Source organism: Lepisma saccharinum, chromosome 1, assembly GCF_977018435.1.
Source record: "Lepisma saccharinum chromosome 1, izLepSacc3.1, whole genome shotgun sequence".
NCBI lineage: Eukaryota > Metazoa > Arthropoda > Insecta > Zygentoma > Lepismatidae > Lepisma > Lepisma saccharinum.
This window is the reverse complement of record NC_139229.1, coordinates 42,375,122-42,394,303: the sequence shown is the minus strand read 5'-3', so window position 1 is coordinate 42,394,303 and position 19,182 is coordinate 42,375,122. Positions and strand designations below refer to the sequence as shown.

The 19,182-nt window shown below is 39.0% G+C and overlaps 1 protein-coding gene across 1 annotated transcript in view; it reads left to right on the top strand.

Moving 5' to 3' along the window:
* The window catches only part of LOC145977773 (arylsulfatase B-like), a 135,078-nt gene that overhangs the window by 40,699 nt on the left and 75,197 nt on the right, over positions 1 to 19,182 (top strand). The window lies entirely within an intron of this gene.

Here is a 19,182-nt window from a genome sequence, read left to right as displayed (position 1 = left end):
GCTGAGCCCCCTTCATAGGCAACAGACATGAGGGTTGAAAATAGTCAGAAATTACCATGTCATATAGACCAGGGGGAAGAGGAAGATGATAATGATGGCGATGGTAAGAATTAGGACGGATGTTCCAACAGTAGGAGAGATTAAACAGGTTCTGAAAGAGGTACGTAATTGTAAAGCAGCTGGTGTCGACAACATACCACCGGAAGTGATGAAAAGTGACATAAACACCACAGCAAATATGTTGCAGCCCTTATTTGAGAAGATATGGATAGAGGGAGTGATGCCTAAGGACTGGAGGAGTGGCCTGTTGGTGAAGCTACCGGAAAAAAGGGGATACATCAAAGTGTGACAACTGGAGAGGTATAGCACTTCTCTCCATTCCGAGTAAGATCTTCACTAGAGTTATCCTAAACAGAATTAAGGAGCATGTTAACTTGAGATTCAGAAGAGAACAGGCAGGGTTTCAACCAAATCGCTCCTGTATTGATCAAATTAACACCTTGCGGATAATTTTGGAGCAATGTATAGAATGTTCATCTCGTCTCTATACAGTTTTCGTTGACTTCGAGAAAGCATTTGACTCGGTCAACAGAAATGCAATGTGGAAGGAAGTGAAACGATATGGAGTGCCCACAAAAATTCTTGATCTTATCCGAGAAACTTACCGTGATTATACATGTAGAGTTATACATGAAGGCCGTGTATCTGAACCAATAGATGTGCAGTCTGGAGTGAGGCAAGGTTGTATATTATCACCTACAATGTTCCTGATCGTGATCGATGCAGTGATGCGAAATGTAATAGGAGGGAAAAGACGTGGTATCCAATGGGGATTGGATAACAGACTAGAAGACGTTGATTTTGCAGACGATTTGTGCTTCTTATCTGAAGAACATGGTGATATGCAAACAAAACTAGCAGATCTGATAGAAAGTGCAAAAAAATCAGGACTTGCGATTAACTCCAAGAAGACCAAGGCACTGAGCATTAACTCCACAAAAACAGACCCGTTTAATATTGGTGAAGAGATTATTGAAAATGTGGATAGCTTTACTTACCTGGGTAGTGTGGTAGCAAAAAGCAGAGGGGCTGCACAGGATGTTTCTCAACGAATCCAAAAAGCAAATGGTACCTTTGTGAGGCTTTATCTAGTATGGAAAAACAAGAAGATATCTATGAAGACCAAACTTCGTACTTTTCAAAGTAATGTTAAGTCTGTACTGTTATATGGGTCTGAGACATGGAAAGTAACAAAAACGATTACCTCTAAATTACAGACCTTCAACAATCGCTGCCTGAGAAAAATTTTGAATATCTTTTGGCCAGAAGTGATTCAAAACAAAGAACTTTGGAGAAAATCTGGAGAAACCGCGGTGTCCATACAAATAAAGCGGCGAAAATGGAATTGGATAGGGCATACGTTGAGGAAGGAAAATGAGGCTGTCGAGAGAGAGGCACTAGACTGGAACCCGCAGGGAAGAAGGAAAAGAGGGAGGCCTAAACAGACGTGGCGAAGATCTGTTCACGCTGAGGCCTTGGAGGAAGGAAAGAGCTGGAATGCAGTGAAGAGAATTGCTGTCAGTAGGAAGTAGTGTAATTGGATTGTTTCAAAGTCACACTTGGTACGAGCCCTCTTTTTTTATGGATTTAACCTCAGTGGTAGCATATTTTGACGATTTTTTTGTTGATTTCATAGCGTTTGACGACTTTTCAGTGCAATTTTCACCGCATCTAATTTTTTTCCCACTCACACTTGGTACGAATGCTCTTTTTTATCAATTGAAAATCAGTTTTTGACATATTTTGACAATTTTTTGTCGACGTTTTAGCGCTTAGCGATGTTTTAGCAAAATTTCCCATTTTTTCCCTTTTTTCCCGCTCACACTTGGTACGAACGCCACGATCTTACGTGATATAACTTAACCTATCCTTTCTTTGTGCTAAACTACACGAGAGCCTCTACGTGCTAGTAGTGATAATGGACCGTTTGAACGTCATCAAGTGAGGATCAAAAAACCCTCAAAAACTCACTTTCTCTCCACGTTCCGCGCCTCATTTATTGCGCTGACGATGTTTCGCAGCGAAGAAAACAGCACCAAAAGATCAAATACTCACTTTACTCATTTGAGGATCACCAAAAAATCTCAAAAAAAAAAAAAAAAAACTCTCACCTTTTCTTCACGTTCCGCGCCTCATTTATTGCGCTGACGATGTTTCACAGCGTGTTTATATATCGTGACCTTTTGTAAACCTCTCTCGGGAACGATGTGTAGTGGACTTTAGAGAGTTCTGCGCCCTTAAGTGAGGTTCGGTGTTGCCAACCCCCAAACAAAAATGAACAGAAAAAAAAAGCTCTGGCATCACTTTTTTAAGCTCCTCCTGCTCTTATGCTCCTTTGACCTACACACTTTTTGAAATGACTTACGACATTTTCCTATGAGAGTCTGCTGTCTCCTCTTACTGTAAAAGGTCCCTCAGTGTAATCTACACTACGACCTTGTGTGCTCTCAGCGTAACCTGCTACGATGTTTTTTTTTAAAAAAAAAACAACCCTCATGTGTGTGATCTTCTGCGGTGTGTATGTGTGATAATCAAAATTATTATTTTTGTTAAGACCCTAACAAAATAGAAAAAAAATATATCCCCAGCCATAGAGAGAGGGGGAGGGGGTGCGTGCGTGGTGCCCACAACACAAAAGTTCTATAATGGTCATGGCTATCGAAGCCATTTGCCTCTGTAGATAGAGAGTTTCACGAGTTATCATTATTTTTTTTTATTTGCGCACCGAACTAACTTACATTGAATCCCGATAGTTGTATGTAACGTTAATTTGATCGGAGGTGCCTTATCGACAGGATCGTCGTTCTGCAGTACCGTCGAGAGAAACTCCAAATTGTAGACATGCCTGCCGAAATGTTCTCGTATGCGTGGAAGGGTGTGCTCGGACCAGTGTGGAAATTTATTTTTCGCACCGACACCAAAGTTTGAGAGCGTCTTCGTACTCGAATTATTAGAGGGACTCGTGGTCGAAGATGCGGTGTCCGTCGTGCTGGCGATGCTCGTCATCTCAATTTCGTCGTTGGTCTCGGGACGTTAAGGCTTCTATCAAGAAAGGATTCAAAACAATTTTGTCGGGCTGGCGCAAATCCAAAACTAATCCACTAGGATGATGAATTAATTGCAAATTTGCAGCATCGACGTCGGACGACGATCTAAACCAGGCGCGGCATTTTTGGCATACTCTGTAATTGTTCGTGGTGGGTTGCAGCGAGGAAGATTCTGTGCCTACGAGTATATAACTTTCAAATCCGAAGAAATGAGCGTCCTGGGGTTGTGTTGCTTAGCGTCTGCAAGAAACACATCGTATGGCAAAATTCGCAGCACGAGTCCGGTACGTCGCAGCAGGAGAATTCTATGCGAATGTTGTTGCCCGGGACGAAATGGAGCAAGCAGCATGCTTCGTTCTCCTGCTGGTCTATCTGGTCGAGGATCAAGTTAAATCCTAACTTTGGGGAAACGACCGCTTTAACGGTATTGTTGTTGCTGTTTGCCTCGAATCGCCTGGCTCCGAAATTGCGATCATCTTTCATATGAAAATACGAAAAGAGCGTTCGCACGACGTCGACCCACGGCGAGGGGATCTTTACCCAGTTCACGCGCTCGATGCGCTCCCGAACGAATGCGGAATCCTTTTTGGGGAAGTAGCGTTCTTTGCTTGCGTCCAAATTGAGAGAATCGATGTACGTGGCCCAAGACCATACTTGGTGGTGCTGTTGATCGCTGCTGCTGCTGCCACAACCCTCAACAATCTGGTGGAAACGAAAATTATCCGGCAGAATCGTACGTTCGAAAGTTTTGTACTGATTCGATATTCTCTTTTCCGTCCTCAGGAGGCGCAGAAATTGAGTTTTGAACGCGTCAGTTTCGGTCACGTCCTGGTACAAATCTTTCAGGACGTTCAACTTGTTTTCCAAAACAGTATAATGCAACACCAGGTAATTGATGTTGCAGTGTATGATGAAGAACGTCGGGATGATGCAGCAGAATCGATAGATCAGACCCCAGCCGAGAAAGTAATGCGTGTGGGTCGTCCACGTGAATTCGTTCAGAACGTGGCCGTCGCAGACGGTATTCGGGAAAATCGTTCGCAGGTACCTGGCCGGATCCTTTCCGAAAACCTTCTCGAAAACGTGTGACGCCAAGCCAGAGCGTTGATGCAGTCGCTCTTGAAACTAGCCAGCTGTGGGGGCTGACAGATCGAGCTTCCGTCCCAGATCGAATTGCGTCGCGTGCCTTTCTACGAACGCCAGGTAAGCCTTCGCCGTGGGCCATACAATTGTCGTGACGATCTGTTCCCCCGAGAAATTCTATATAAAATAACATACCTGAAATTCTATTCGCAGTATAGATTGAATTTTTGAGTTTTGTAATCACCCCAAGAAATTCTATATAAAATAACATACTTGAAAATTGTATTCACAGTATAGATTGAATTTTTTTGAGTTTTGTAATCACCCCGAGAAATTCCATATAAAATAACATACCTGGAAATTATTTTTTTTGGTTTGTGTGATCTGAGAAAGCATAATGGAATCCACCAGTTTGATCGAATGTGTTACTTGCGAAAAATTAATATCTAAAACTAATATTAGCAAGCACAGGGCAAGATGTAGCGAAACAGGTTCGAGAATTAATCGTTCCTTACCTTCTAAGTCTTGTGCTCGATGTGGAAAGATGATCAGCATTGCACATTTAAGTACACACCTTAAAATTTGCAAACCATCGACCGGACGAGGAACATTGAAAAGGAAAATCGATAATGCAGAAACGGAAGCTTCCACTTCCAAACAAGTTAAATTATCTGATGAACGCAAACCCATTAGATCTGCATTCAACGACCAACTCCAGGATTTTTCAATTAAGTCAGAAGCAGGCCGTGACATCCTTAGTTTCTTGGACGAAACGAAAACATCTGTACTAAATATTTTGAAAGATAAACTTGAAAACAACTCTATAAAAGTATACGTTGTTCTGTTTTCCGAATACGAGAAAGTTGATGGCACAACGAGTATTTTTTATCATCGTACAAAAAACCAGACTCTTTATTTTGCTGACGTCGAAAATTTGGACAACTTCTATTATAAAGTTTCCAACGAGCTGGTTAAGAAACATGACGATTTCGAGGCTAAAGGGTCGGGATGGTCTCTGTGTGGAAGTCCTCACACGTTAACCGTTTACGTGAACCGTTTCTCGCCTCTTCGTGCATCCAGCTACGTTCCTCTTCCACCGAACATTCAACACAAGAGGGCTGTGTTAAATATACAGAACAACGATAACAAGTGTTTTCTTTGGTGTGTGTTGGCGGAACTTCACCCGATTCATTGGTCAAATAATCCAGAACGGGTTTCTCATTACAAACAATAAGAGACCGACTTTCAAAGTGTAATGTCTGGCATCGAATACCCGGTGACATTGTCGGATATAACAAAGTTCGAAAATCGTGCAGGAAAACGCATCGCTATTAATGTATATTCCTTCACGTCAGATAAACATGTCGTGCATCCCGTCAGGATAAGCGATATCGACGATGATGATGCTCGTGTGATTAATCTTCTTCTAATTTCAAACGAGGATGTTCATCACTACACGCTAATTCGTTCTCTATCACGTTTGGTCAGAAGTCAAACTACCAAGTATGCAAACAACATCGAAGTTTGCCCGAGATGCCTAACCACGTTCGACGATCGTGACCGACGTGATCATCAAAATCTTCATAGTCGTCAAATTGCTATCGAGAAACTTGCCGAACATAAAATTTACTGCGGCGACAACAGACCGACTTGCATGTTGATGCCGAAATCAAAAGAGGTCGAAGAATTTAGGATGCATAAGGCATTGTTCGAACATCCTGCAATCATCATTGCTGATTTTGAGTCTTTTCTCAAACCGTTGTCGTACTGCGAACCAGACCCCGAACTTTCATCCACAACACCGTATCAGGTGCACGAAGCCTCGAGTTTCGGATATGTTGTCGTGCGACAGGATAGGATAGATGAACCGTATGTTTACCGAGGACCAGACGTAATCAAACATTTCTTTGAAAAGATGGTTGAAGAGGTTGAGACCATTGGCAGCCTCTTACGCGAATCGAAACCAATGCTTCCATTATCCAGCGATGAACTTCAATCTCACAATAACATTGAAACGTGTCCGGTGTGCGATCAACGTTTCACCGACGAGAACCGGAAAGTTTTTCACCACAATCACTTCACCGGAAACTACATCGGTGGAATCTGTAACACGTGTAATCTAAAGATCCAAAAACCTACGTTTGTCCCCATATACCTTCATAATGGCAGCGGTTACGACTTTCATCTCTTAATTCGGAATCTTGGATATGATAGACAAAAAATAAATATCCTAGCAGAGAATGAAGAAAGGTACATCAGTGTCAGCAAGCGAGTATTGATTCCGGGAACAAACGAAACTGTGGAGATGAGATTTTTAGATTCTTACAGATTTTTATCTGCCAGCCTGGACGCTCTTGCCAGCAAACTTTCGGCTGAACAATTCAAAATTACAAAAGCTAGTTTTCCCAGTGTAGACATAGAAATGATTAGACGTAAAGGGATTTATCCTTACGAATATGTTAGTGATAATTCTAAATTTAACGACGACACTCTTCCACCTCAAAAAGAATTTTACAGTCGACTCAGAGAGAAAGGAATCACGGACGATGAATACGAACACGCGCAACGGATGTGGGACAAATTAGGATGTAGGACACTCGGCGATTATCACGATGCCTACTTAAAACTGGACGTGACGATACTCGCGGATGTTTTTCAAGCATTCAGGAAAACGTCGGCGAATATTTACAAATTAGATCCTGCATATTTTTACGGTCTCTCGGGCTTAGCGTGGTCTGCCATGTTATTACAGACAAAAATAAAACTCGAATTGATACCGGACGTGGACATGTTATATTTTATCGAGAGGGGGATACGAGGTGGAATGGTGCAATGCGTACAGAGACATGCAAAAGCAAATAACGTTCACATGACAGAAGAATACGATCCTAACGAACAATCGAAATACATATTTTATGTGGATGCAAATAATTTATACGGACATGCTATGATACAAAAACTTCCTTACGGCGGGTTCGAATGGGTGGATACCACTTCCATTAACATTCATAATTTCAACGACTGTGAATTTGGCTTGTTTATAGAGGTGGACCTCGAATTCCCCGACCATCTACACGATTACTTCAAAGATCTACCTCCTGCACCCGAACTAAAATGTTCGCCTGATTCAAATCAACGTAAGCTTCTGTTAACATTGGATAGGAAAGAGAGATACGTTCTCCATTACAAAAATCTTCAATTATTAATTGAGAAGGGAGTTCAAGTAATAAATGTGAGAAGAATAATGAAATTCAAACATTCCGAGTGGTTAAAACCTTACATTGAAAAAAATACGTATCATAGAACACGCGCCACGTCAGATTTAGATAAAGATTTTTTTAAACTCATGAATAATGCTGTTTACGGAAAAACAATGGAGAATGTCAGGAAGCACGTGGACGTGAGATTAGTTCCCGATTCAAATAAATGTAGAAAATTGATAGCATCGCCGACATTCAAATCACGAAATATATATGATGAAAACCTGGCCCTGTTTGTGATGGATAAAAAAATAATCAAGTTCAACAAACCAATCTACGTGGGGGCGACGGTTTTGGATTTATCTAAACTGCATATGTTTGAATTTCATTATAATGTCATGAAACCCTTCTATAACGAAAATATATCACTTTTGTACACGGACACGGATAGTTTTATTTATTCCGTACAGACATCTGACCTCTACAACAATTTGAAACAACCGAAAATGATTGATCATTTCGATACATCTTCCTTCCCTCAACCAAACAGATTTGATCTCCCTCCTCGCAATAAAAAAGTGCTTGGTAAAATGAAGGATGAATGCAACGGAGAAATCATTCTGGAGTTCGCCGGCTTACGTTCCAAAATGTATGTGGTGAAAACAGAAACCAGCATCACCAAAAAAGCCAAAGGTGTTGGTAAAAATACCGTGAAAAACAAGCTTGTGTTCGAGGATTACATCAATTGCCTCTATTCACAGTCGAGGATTCTACGTTTGGGGACAAGGATACAAAGCGTAGACCACGTGCTTACCACAAACAAAGTTAAGAAAATTGCGCTGGATCCGCATGACGATAAGAGATGTATTTTGTCTTGTGGAATCCACACGTTGCCTTGGGGGCACTATCGTTTAGAAATTAGTAAAAATTGTAGGCGATGCAAATGAAAAAAAAAATAAACTTTAACTGTCTCACATACACAATAAAATAAATAGCAAGGACAATGAATCTCTTTTGTTTCCGAAAGCAAACCATGGAGACTGTACACCGCACGACGACAGATCATGAATTTCTACCTTCCATGTTAACTAAACTCAACGGTCTGTTGATCGTTCACCTCAACAGCATTTGGACGAAATTGGACGAGGACGTTGGTAAAATGTTTTACGTCTTCAACAACAATTTACATTTATACGAAATTCCGATCGACGGAAAACTTCGGATCACCGTGAATCCGGAGAACGCAGGCGAAATTAAAATTTCTACCGGCAAGAATATTTTTCGAATCAAGCACGACAAGATGCTTTCTAACATTACGTACGAGTAGTATAATTGGACCTATTATAAACTCAGGAAAGTATGAACCCCCCTCATGCAGATTTGCTACACTTAAAACAAGCTCAACATGCCCATATGAGCTTTTTGCTCAAGTGTGGAACCCTGCTTAACCCAAGAGTTTTGTAAAAAATGCCCCTCGGAAAGTATGAACCCCCTCAGATTGATTTGCCTATACTTATAAAAGGCACTTCTGTGAGATTGTTGTCCATAAATTTGTTAAAAATATGCCCTTCTTGATATTTTTTTTGGCCACACTTAAAACTAGGCCACCCACACCCATACACACCTACACCCACCCACACCCACCCACACATATTTACTTCCGGTCTACTTCCGGTCCACTTCCGGTCCACTTCCGGTCTACTTCCGGTCCACTTCCGGTCCACTTCCGGTCCACTTCCGGTCTACTTCCGGTTTAAGTTCAATTGGACACCAGGCCCATCTTGCATATCTAGTACTAAGACAATGCAATATGCAGAGACCCTCTAGAATTGCTCCGTGACTCTCATTTCTTACATCATAAACATATGATTTTTCACCTATGAGAATAACACTACATATGGTGTCATCAGGTAATGCCTCATGGAATTCACAGATAATTTTAATGTTTGTCCTGTCATTCACCACAACTTGTTTCCTTTTTGAAGCATTGATGACAAACATGGGTCTCCGTGCTTTGAATTCATCTGGTGTGTAATACATGTCAGTATTGCCTGTAGTGACTCTTTTGAATGCCGTAAATGCCTCATATAATTTGAGGAAATCATCCTTGGACATGTCTAAATTATAATTTTCTCTAGGAAAGACCTCATTTCTGCCATTTTTAAGATATATGTTCTTGATGTTGCAGTTATCAAATTTACTTGAATTTTTTTCCTGATTGTTGTGTCTTCCAGTCTGAAACAATACCACCACAAAATCCGGCATGTCATATTGAATACTGGAGAATGAATTTGTAGCATCAAATTCATAATATGTACCAGTTGCGGGCTTCTGTACACATTGATATGTATAAAATTGCAGAGGAATCTGTGGATTTTTTATTATATCAGCTTTGTATTTAAGAGCATAACTGGCCTCATATTCAACAACCGGGATTCTTAGCTCCATAGTCTGAATAATGCACTTGCCTGCATCAGGTAGGGTATTGGGCAGAGCTTCCCCTGTAGGGTTTAATGTGCTGTACCTCATCAAAGCATTATTATCATTGGCAGCTCTTCTAAATGTAATTCTTAAACCACCCTTCCACATAATATCTTTGTAATCTGAGAAGAATCCTGGCAACAGGCGCATCGGGAACAGCACTGTGTGGTTCTTAGATAATATCTTATCACCAGCCTCAAATCCGCCTATTTTGTAGTAAGAAGCCTCGGTTTTGGATAATTTTAGTGTGGCCAAAGCTGTGGAGGTAATGCCGGGATAATCTATTCTGTTTATAACAACACCATGCTTTCTGATCTCAATTTCAGAGAACAGATGTGGTACAAAATTGTCCACCAATCTTATATTTGAATTTGCCGGATAATCTGTTCCATCGAGCTTTACAACATCAAATTTGATGTATAGATCTGCTCTGTGGGGGTGTATAAATCCATCCCCTACATCAAGATCAACTTCAATCTCTGTGTTGGGTTGATTTAAATTTGCAAATGTCCTCCTGTTTGGGGGGAATGATTGTAGCTCATAACTCTCAATATTTTCCATTGTATGTATTTTTATTTAAATATTAATTTCTATGATAGCAGTTGTTGTGGCTCCAGCAAAATCAACTAATTCTTCTTTTTCATTAGTGACCATCAATTCAATATAATCTATTCTATTATGGCACACAGGAAAATATAACGTTGGTGATGGATTGTAGATGATGGGCTCCATGAATTCAGAATTAGGTTTGAATGTTGCAATGATCCCAGTTTGTTTGTGAGTGCCTATGCCATTTGATTTGGTGATCATACCCTCAGCCACATTACAGTGAATATTCAGAGTCTCTATGGCCAAGAATTTAGGTATATTCATAGCAGTGTGTTTGATGCCTGGTTCAAGTTTTGTGTTGTTCTCAAAGCCTAACAGCTCTCCTATAGTACCCAGATCCACTGTTTCTGTAGCAGATACAATCTCTACTCTGTGAGTGACAGAATTTTGACTTAACACTACACCTCTGGGTAATTGAGCATTTAGAGTGGACAGATTATACTGCCCTGGAGTGATGACAATTTTTTGATCCCCTACTGCAATTTTGTTGTTGTGGTGTGTAATATTAGGGATCAAGTACATGCCATAAAATGCTCTGAGAGCTATTGTTTTGGGATACACTATATCATCATGCAATTTGAGTTTCAATATTGAATTTTGGCTGGTGAGATGGAATACCCCCATGATGTTTTAAATACCACAAGGCTTTTTGAAAATTTTCAATTGATGGTTTATTTATTTGAGACATATATCTGAGAACAGATAAACACAAATGTCCGCAATTAACATCTTTGAAGTTTTGAACACGGGCATTATTGTAATAAAGATTAGCTGATTTTAAATATTTTACTAAATTTTCAGGTGGAACACCTCCAAATGAATCAAACACAAATGCCTTATTGTTTAAATATTTAAGATAACAAATCCAGTGAGTACCCTGATTTTTGTACTTATCCAAATTAACAATACCACACTCTTTGTTGAGTGGTTGTTCTGGTAAAGAATCAGACATGTACACACCCCTAAAATGTTTGATGCCCAGTGGCTTGATTAAAGTTCAATATCTTGGTTTGTAAGCGGCTCTTGTTTTTTTTAAACTTATTCATGGCTCTCTTAACACCTTTGCCTTTTTTCTCCATGGCCAGGTTATGGCGCCTCTGCTCATCTAATTCTGCCCTATTTTTCTTGGCATCTATTACTGTTTTTGCTATGGCAGCTGATCCCCCGGCCAAGCTCCCCACAGCCCCGAGAGCAGCTAAGATGGCAGGGATGGTAAATATAAATCCCCCCACATGTGATTTTTTTCTAGATTGTTGTAATTTTTTTAATTGGGGGGTACTAAGCAACAATTTCATACCATGTCCCTTTGCAAGACAAGAGCTTTTTTTCTTGCGCTGCTTTTTGGTCAAGAGACTGTCAATAGTTTTAAGAGATTTGAGACCTGCATAAGGTATTTGATACATAACACCCTTGGCCTTCATCGTAGGTTTATTATATACATATTCACAACCCCCACCCCAGTTTTTGTTTGGTGCTCATAGCTATGGTGGTTCCCAATGCTGCTATTTTTTCACTCAAAGAAGCATCTTTGCTTACAAATCTACCAAATGCAGCCTCTTCTAATTTCTTGTCTGCAACATGTCTCTTGTCAAGATCAGAATGTGTGTTGTATGCTATGTCATGGTCTCTACAAGCAGCATCTAGGGGATTTACACCAGGATCCCCTCTGTTTAATCTATGGTCCAATTTTGTGCCTGGACCACAATACTGATAGCCTGGAATGTGTAGTTCAAATGGCAGCTTGTTTATAATGTCATTAACCAGCCCCCGGCCCTCAGAAATATTCCAAAATTTGGGGGGTAGAGTATTAATAATTTTTATGAGATATCCAATCCCCTTAGGGTCATTCACTATAAAATTAGATAATTTGGTGCTTATCATGTCCATAATTCCAACCTTTTCATTGTAAAAATTGTGGTTCCCAGCATTTTCCTCCCCAGCTATCACCAGCAACCTATCTACAAGTTTCCTGACATCATCAACCCACACAAATTCTTTAGGCAGGGTGTTGTATTGTTTGATTCCACTACCTGTCTTGATCTGTGACCATATGGGCTTGATTAAATTATTGTATTTTGCCCCACTGCTAGACTTGACTCTTTTTTGTGTGGGATCATTGTTCTGGTATAGAGCATCTGATTTTATTAATATTTCTTTGTAATAATCATAATCTTGATCTGTATAGCTGCCAGGCCTTTTCCTAGTCATCAGTTCCCACAATCCAGGTGTTCCGGGGTACTTAACAAAAGCACCTTTTTCTCCGAGACGAGATTCTGAATAAACAATCAGATCATCCCCCATAAATGAAACTCTGAAATTGCCAATTCTATGTATGATGCTACCATCAAGCTCTGTGTCAGCATATAAGCCAAAGACCTCATCTTTATGTCTTTAGGTGTGGTTAAATATTTTTGAGCAAGAAGACCCAATTCAATAGGATCCTGAGTAGCTTCAATTCTTCTAGGAGCAATAGGACTAGGTGTATGAATACTGGAAAGTGGGGTGAATGGATAATCTAATATGTTCCTAGCAGCTACAGGCACAAGCTCTGTGATCAAATTTTGATTTTGCTCTGTAACAGTTTTGATATTTTTACCTAATTCACTAATAGCATCAATTATGGGCTGTTCTGCTTGTTTGTGTTTTTCATAAATTCCCCGGTTCTCTGATTTCCATCCCTTAAATCTTTTTACAAGATAATCTCTTAATTTAAGATCATCAATGATTGGCCTTTTCATGGTTATTTATTTATGTTTCAATGTCTAGAAAATTGTTGATTTTATTTCTGTATTTGCCACTATTGGGTGTTCTTGTCATATCAATAGTGACAAACCCATAACTGTCCTGGTTCCAGCACCTACTGCAAAACTTGGAAAAATCATTGTAGCTCAAGTCCCCACCTACATATTCATCGTGTATGTGTTTGAGGTTGGTATGATCTTGATGAAACACACATATAAAATTGCTGTTGTCTCGGATCAGCTGCTTCGGTATTTTAGAAAAAGTCTGTGCCAGGTAGAAGCAATCAATGTTTTTGTGTCGCCCCTGTGTAAAAAAATTTCTAACCTTGTTTTGATTATCCAGTATAATGTCATCAAACACAACAACAGAATTATCGAGACATTCATGAAGTGGCTTAACATCTGGTTCAAAAGTAGCAATATCCAATCCATCATATAGCTTCATCAGCTGCTGATATTTTAATTGTTCCAAGCTCTTAGAGAAGACATACAAGTACCTGTTTTTCCAGTCTAACCAGTTGGGTGCCAATAAAAAATTATCAACCATTAGTGTAGTTTTACCACAAGCAGATGGCCCAACAATAAGACACCTAATATTATCAGGCAGCAAGTTGCCATTTCTCTTATTCTGTTGTTCAGGTTCTGGCAGCCTTTTTATAACATCCCAGGTGCTCATATTATTATTTTGTTTGCATCGATCCAGCTGTGTTCTGGAAGTCCTAGCCATTTGACAAATAACTTGTTGCCTTTTCTGCGGATGATTTTTTCTATGAGATATGTGTCAGGCTGTTTAGTTTTGCTGAGTTCTTCTTCATAGAATCTGCCTTTGAGAATTTCTCCTCGATGATCTTTTATTATATATGTGTTAAGGGTCCCAGGTTTAACTTGAACCACTGTAAATAATTCAGTGCTCCAGTTTCTTGTAAAGCCTCTTTTGAATAAGTGCTTATATTTGCTGATTCTTACTTGATCACCCACCCTGTATTTGGCCTTTCTTATTGTTGGCTGATATCTAGGATAATAAACAGTCCTGATCAATTTTTGCTCATCAGATGGAGTTACGTCAGAGGGTTTCATGTTGATTGTGGAATGGACCGAGTTGTTATATTTATGTAGAAGTTCTGGAAGAATATTAATCCATTTATAATTACCTTGAAGTGTAAATTGTTTATACATAAGATTTTTTAAGGTTCTGTTGAATCTCTCTACAATTGAGGCTTTGAGATCACTGTAACTCGAGTAATGTTTTATTGCCTGGCTTTTAATAAATTGTTGAAACACTGAATTATAAAATTCTTTGCCATTATCTGTTTGCAAATATCGCGGGGATCTTCCACTCTGATTGATGATTGTCCTGATAGCTTCTGTAACACATGCCCCAGTCTTGGATTTGAGTGGCACAGCCCAGGCAAATTTTGAAAATGTGTCTATGACAGTGAGTAGATACTTGTAGCCCTTGTTGATTTTGTCTAAGTTTTTCAACTGCCCACTTGCCATCTCAACCAAGTCGCTCTGCCATAAATCATCTATGCCCTTTGTGACTACTGGCAGTCTCTTAAAATTATGTCTGGCTTGTCTGTGTAATTCATCAACAATAATTTCTCTAGACATAATACGTAAACAAGAATATTGCAACTATGGGGTGTTCAGCAGCTGATACTGCAGGATTTTCTAAATATAATTTGTCTCCTATTTGTATTTTAAATTCCAAAGTGCCATCATCTTCAGTATAGGCTGTTTCTAATGTATTGGGGTCTGTAAAATCCTCTAACTCTACACTGGTGATTTTTGGTTTGTTGTCAGCATTTGTTATTGATAAGGTGGGGTAGTGGTGTGCCTGTGGTTGAAGCCAATATTTGATTTTGATTGGTCTCAATGTGCCCCCAACAAAAAACTGGTAATAAAATTGTGCAGGGGACAGCATATATATTTTGCCACCTGGTGTAAATGGAGAATCATATTCTTTGTTGGGGATGCTGTACAATTCAAGAATTACTGTATGTTTTGGATTCTCGATTATGCCTGTTATTTCCTTTTCTGCTGTGAGCAATCTGCTTGTTACAGATTCAAGGTGCTCATTGATGGTCCTAACAACATCATCATAGCCTGGCTTGATTTTTATGTCCACAATAAGTTTCTTGTATTGTTGTACAATCTCTTGAAGCTGGGTGGCAAAAACAGACAGAGCATTTGCTTGATTGGATTCCATGGTCCCTAGCTGTTGCTTGATATTAGCTACAATTTGTTGCAAATTTTCAACAACTGCCAATTTTGAATTTTGAGCAGTAAGAACATGGATCTGTCTTCTGATATCCTCAAACAGGGCATGAAGTTCATTAATATGTTGATTGGTTGGTAGAGTGGCCACTGTCTGAGTGAGTTGTTTGATCTCTGTCTGGATATTCTTGATATCTTCTGATTTCAATATCCTATTCACTGCCCTCTTAATATTTTTAATTTCCTGTGATGTAGGAAGATTTGATACTGTATTTTGCAAAGATTCAAGTGCCAATTTTACATTGTTTAATTCAGAAGCATCAGCCACATTTTGCATAGCATTTTGGAGCAGGGCTATATCTGCCTGAGTGGGTGTGGATTGTTGTAAAATTTCAAGCTTTGTTTGGATATCATCGATCAAGTGATGAAAATGAGATAGTTCAGATTCAGTGTTGAGGTTTTCAAGCTTTGTGATTTGGTGCTGGACACTGACAAGTGTATCTACAATACCGGGCAGGCGGGATTCTAGTACATTTGCCAAATCACTTTGCACTGCTGCTATTGTACCTTCAAGATGGGTTATGGTACTTTGAATTTTTCCAAAATCTTCATATGTTTCAAGTTGCAGCTTAATATTTGCTACACTCCGAGTTATTGCATTCAAAGCATCAGAAGATGGCAAATTGTTCATAAAATTTTCAAGTGTCTCAATTTTTTCTTTAACCTCGGCTATGGCATTGTTCAAGGGGTCCAGATTAGGTATTTGGAGTGATTGAATCTGTTCTTTTAGAGTGGAAATCACTAGATCAAAATCTTCTTGTGATTTTATGCTTTTGACAATTGTTTGGAGCTGTGTCTGGACATTATTTATTTGCTCTTCCAATTGTTGTTTCAATTGCTCAGAGTTGGTGGCCTGGGTCTTAAATCTGGCCTGAAGAGCTGCTACAGCTTCTTCCAAACTTTGAAAATTATCTAATGTTGCCAAGTCAGTATATTTCTGAAGCAGCAATTTGAGTTCAGAATCAATTTTAAGAAGAGGGTCCATGCATTGTGATTGCAAATTTGTAATTTCTAATTGAAGACTGGCATTGAGTGTGGTTTGTAAAGCTTGTAAATCACTTCTTAATTTCTTGACTCTGACATCAAGCATCAGAATCTCATCACTGTGATCTTCATGTCTTGTATGGCCAAATATATCATTAGGCATTTTTGTTTTAATGGTTATTTATTATAGAGTATCTGATTCTTAATTCTATAAAAAAGGGTATAAGCTTGTCATATGATCCAGGGACCTCAATATATAAGCAGTCACCAGCAGAAACAGTATATACAGTGCCAGAAATCATGTTTGAGTGCTTAATTCTATAAATATTTCTCCCTATTGAAATCTTGACATCACCCTCAGGGGTTGTAATAAATTGCAATTGCCCACCTACAGGTAATTGGTAATAATTTAAATTATTGTTAAATATGTATAATATTTTACCTGTTTCATCATCAACATCTGTAAGTATGCTGCTCAGATGAATAATTAAGAAACCACTCAGTTTAGATATCATATCAGAAGAGGGTTGTGGTGTTGGCAGCTCCATAATAGCCTGTTTTTTGAACCCAAATAAGTTCATAGGCATGTTTATTTATTTCAAATCATGCTCTGTAATTGGGCATTGATTCCCATTTTTCAAATCACAATGCCCCCAAGGTAGAGTATGTATGCCACATGATAAAATGCATCTCTTATCATCATGTGGGTCCAGGGCCACTTTTCTTACAATATTGCTAGTCAATAAGTGATCCACACTCTGAATTCTGGATTCTGATGTTTTGATTAAATTCTGGGATTTGAGGCAATTTTCATAATCTTCAAATTGGAGATCTTTTTCAACAGTAACTCTGCCAATGCCCTTGGCTTTTTTGGCAACAGCACCACTACATGTTTCAAAAGTGTACATCTTGGCACTTAACCCAGCAAATTTCACAATAACATCACCAAGTGTCTCATCTTTTAACTTGCCAGGCACCTTTTTGTTGTGGGGTTGAATCCTTGTATGTTCACTGGTATCAAAGTATTGAAACAATTCAGGCTGTGACATATCTTGATAAACATCTTCTGTTTGAATATCAAGAATAAAACTATCCGTGTCCATGTACAATAATTTTACACGATCACCATAAAAAGGTTTCAGCACATCATAATACAATATTAACATATGTAATTTGGCCAATTCCAATATCACAGCCCCTACATAAATAGGTTTATCAAATTTGATCTTTGTTTTTTTCATGTTGAAAAGTGCCATGTGCTCATCATAAATTCTTCTATAATTGAAATTAGGCTTTGCAACCAATTTTTTGCTCAGGCTGGGGTCAGTAATTATTTTAACATCGGTATGTTTTCTGACATTTTCAATAGTTTTGCCATACACTGAATTCACCATCAATTTAAACAAGCCCTTATCAAATTGGCTCTTTGCAGATGTTCGAAGCTCTGTATTTGTATCAATATATGGTTTCAACCATTCTGAGTGCCTGAACCTCAAAACTTTTCCAACTTTGGTCACTTGAACACCATGATTCATCAGGAACTGGATGTTTTTGTAATATAAGACATGGCCTTGTTTCGGCTCCAGAGTCATCATGAGCTTCTTCTGTTTAGAGCCAGGTGAGCACTGAACCTCGGGAATTGGGGGCAGATCAGAAAATTTATTGTGCAAATCATCAGGAATTGTCAGATCAACCTCTAAGATTAGGCCATAGTCACTGTCATCAAAATTCTTAAGATCTTTAATATTGAAATCTTCGACCCACTCAAGCCCTGCATATGGCAGTTTATCCATCATGGCATGACCATAGAGGCTGTTTGCATCTACATACGTTATATAATTTGATGGCCGTGCTGGATCATAATCAGGCATATATTTGTTATTTGCTCTGGCATATCTCTGGGAACATTGCACCATCCCCCCTCTTATACCTTTCTCCATAAACAGATACTTATCTTGATCGTGGATCAGATCCAAATGCATGTTAGTGTTCAAAAACGTTGCAGACCATGCTAGGCCCGGGGCACTAAAAACATATATTGGATCCAGTTTATAATTTTGCATTGAAGATTTTCTGAATGCCTGCAATATATCAGCTAAGAGGGTCACATCAAGTTTCAAATATGCCATGTGATAATCACCAAATGTCTGGCAATTTAAATTGTTCCACATCAATTGGGCATGGTGATAATCTTCATCAGTGATTCCAGATCCTCTGATTTTGCTGTAAAACTCTTCTTGTGGTGGCAGGGAACACTCATCAAATTTAGAAAAATCTGTAACATAGTCATATGGATATACACCCTTCCGCCTAATTAATTTCAGGTCCTGATTTGGAAACAAGGCACTTGTGATTTTGAATTGATCATCAGATAATTGATTTGCCAGTGTAGCCAGGCTAGCAGATAAAATTCTGTAAGAATCAAGAAATCTTATGTGAATAGGAACACCATTAACTTTAATTATCTTGCTAATAGATATATATTTCTCATCATTTTCAGCTAAAATATTTAAATTCTGCTTGTCAAACCCCTCGTACCTGATCAGATGATGGAAATCATAATTGGATGCACCGTGGCAAAATATAGGGACAAATTTTGGTCTCTGGATCTTAATATTACAGCTATTACACAGGGCCATTAAGAATTTACCATCTGTATGAGAATGGTGATGAACCTTGATATTTATATCTGAAAATTCA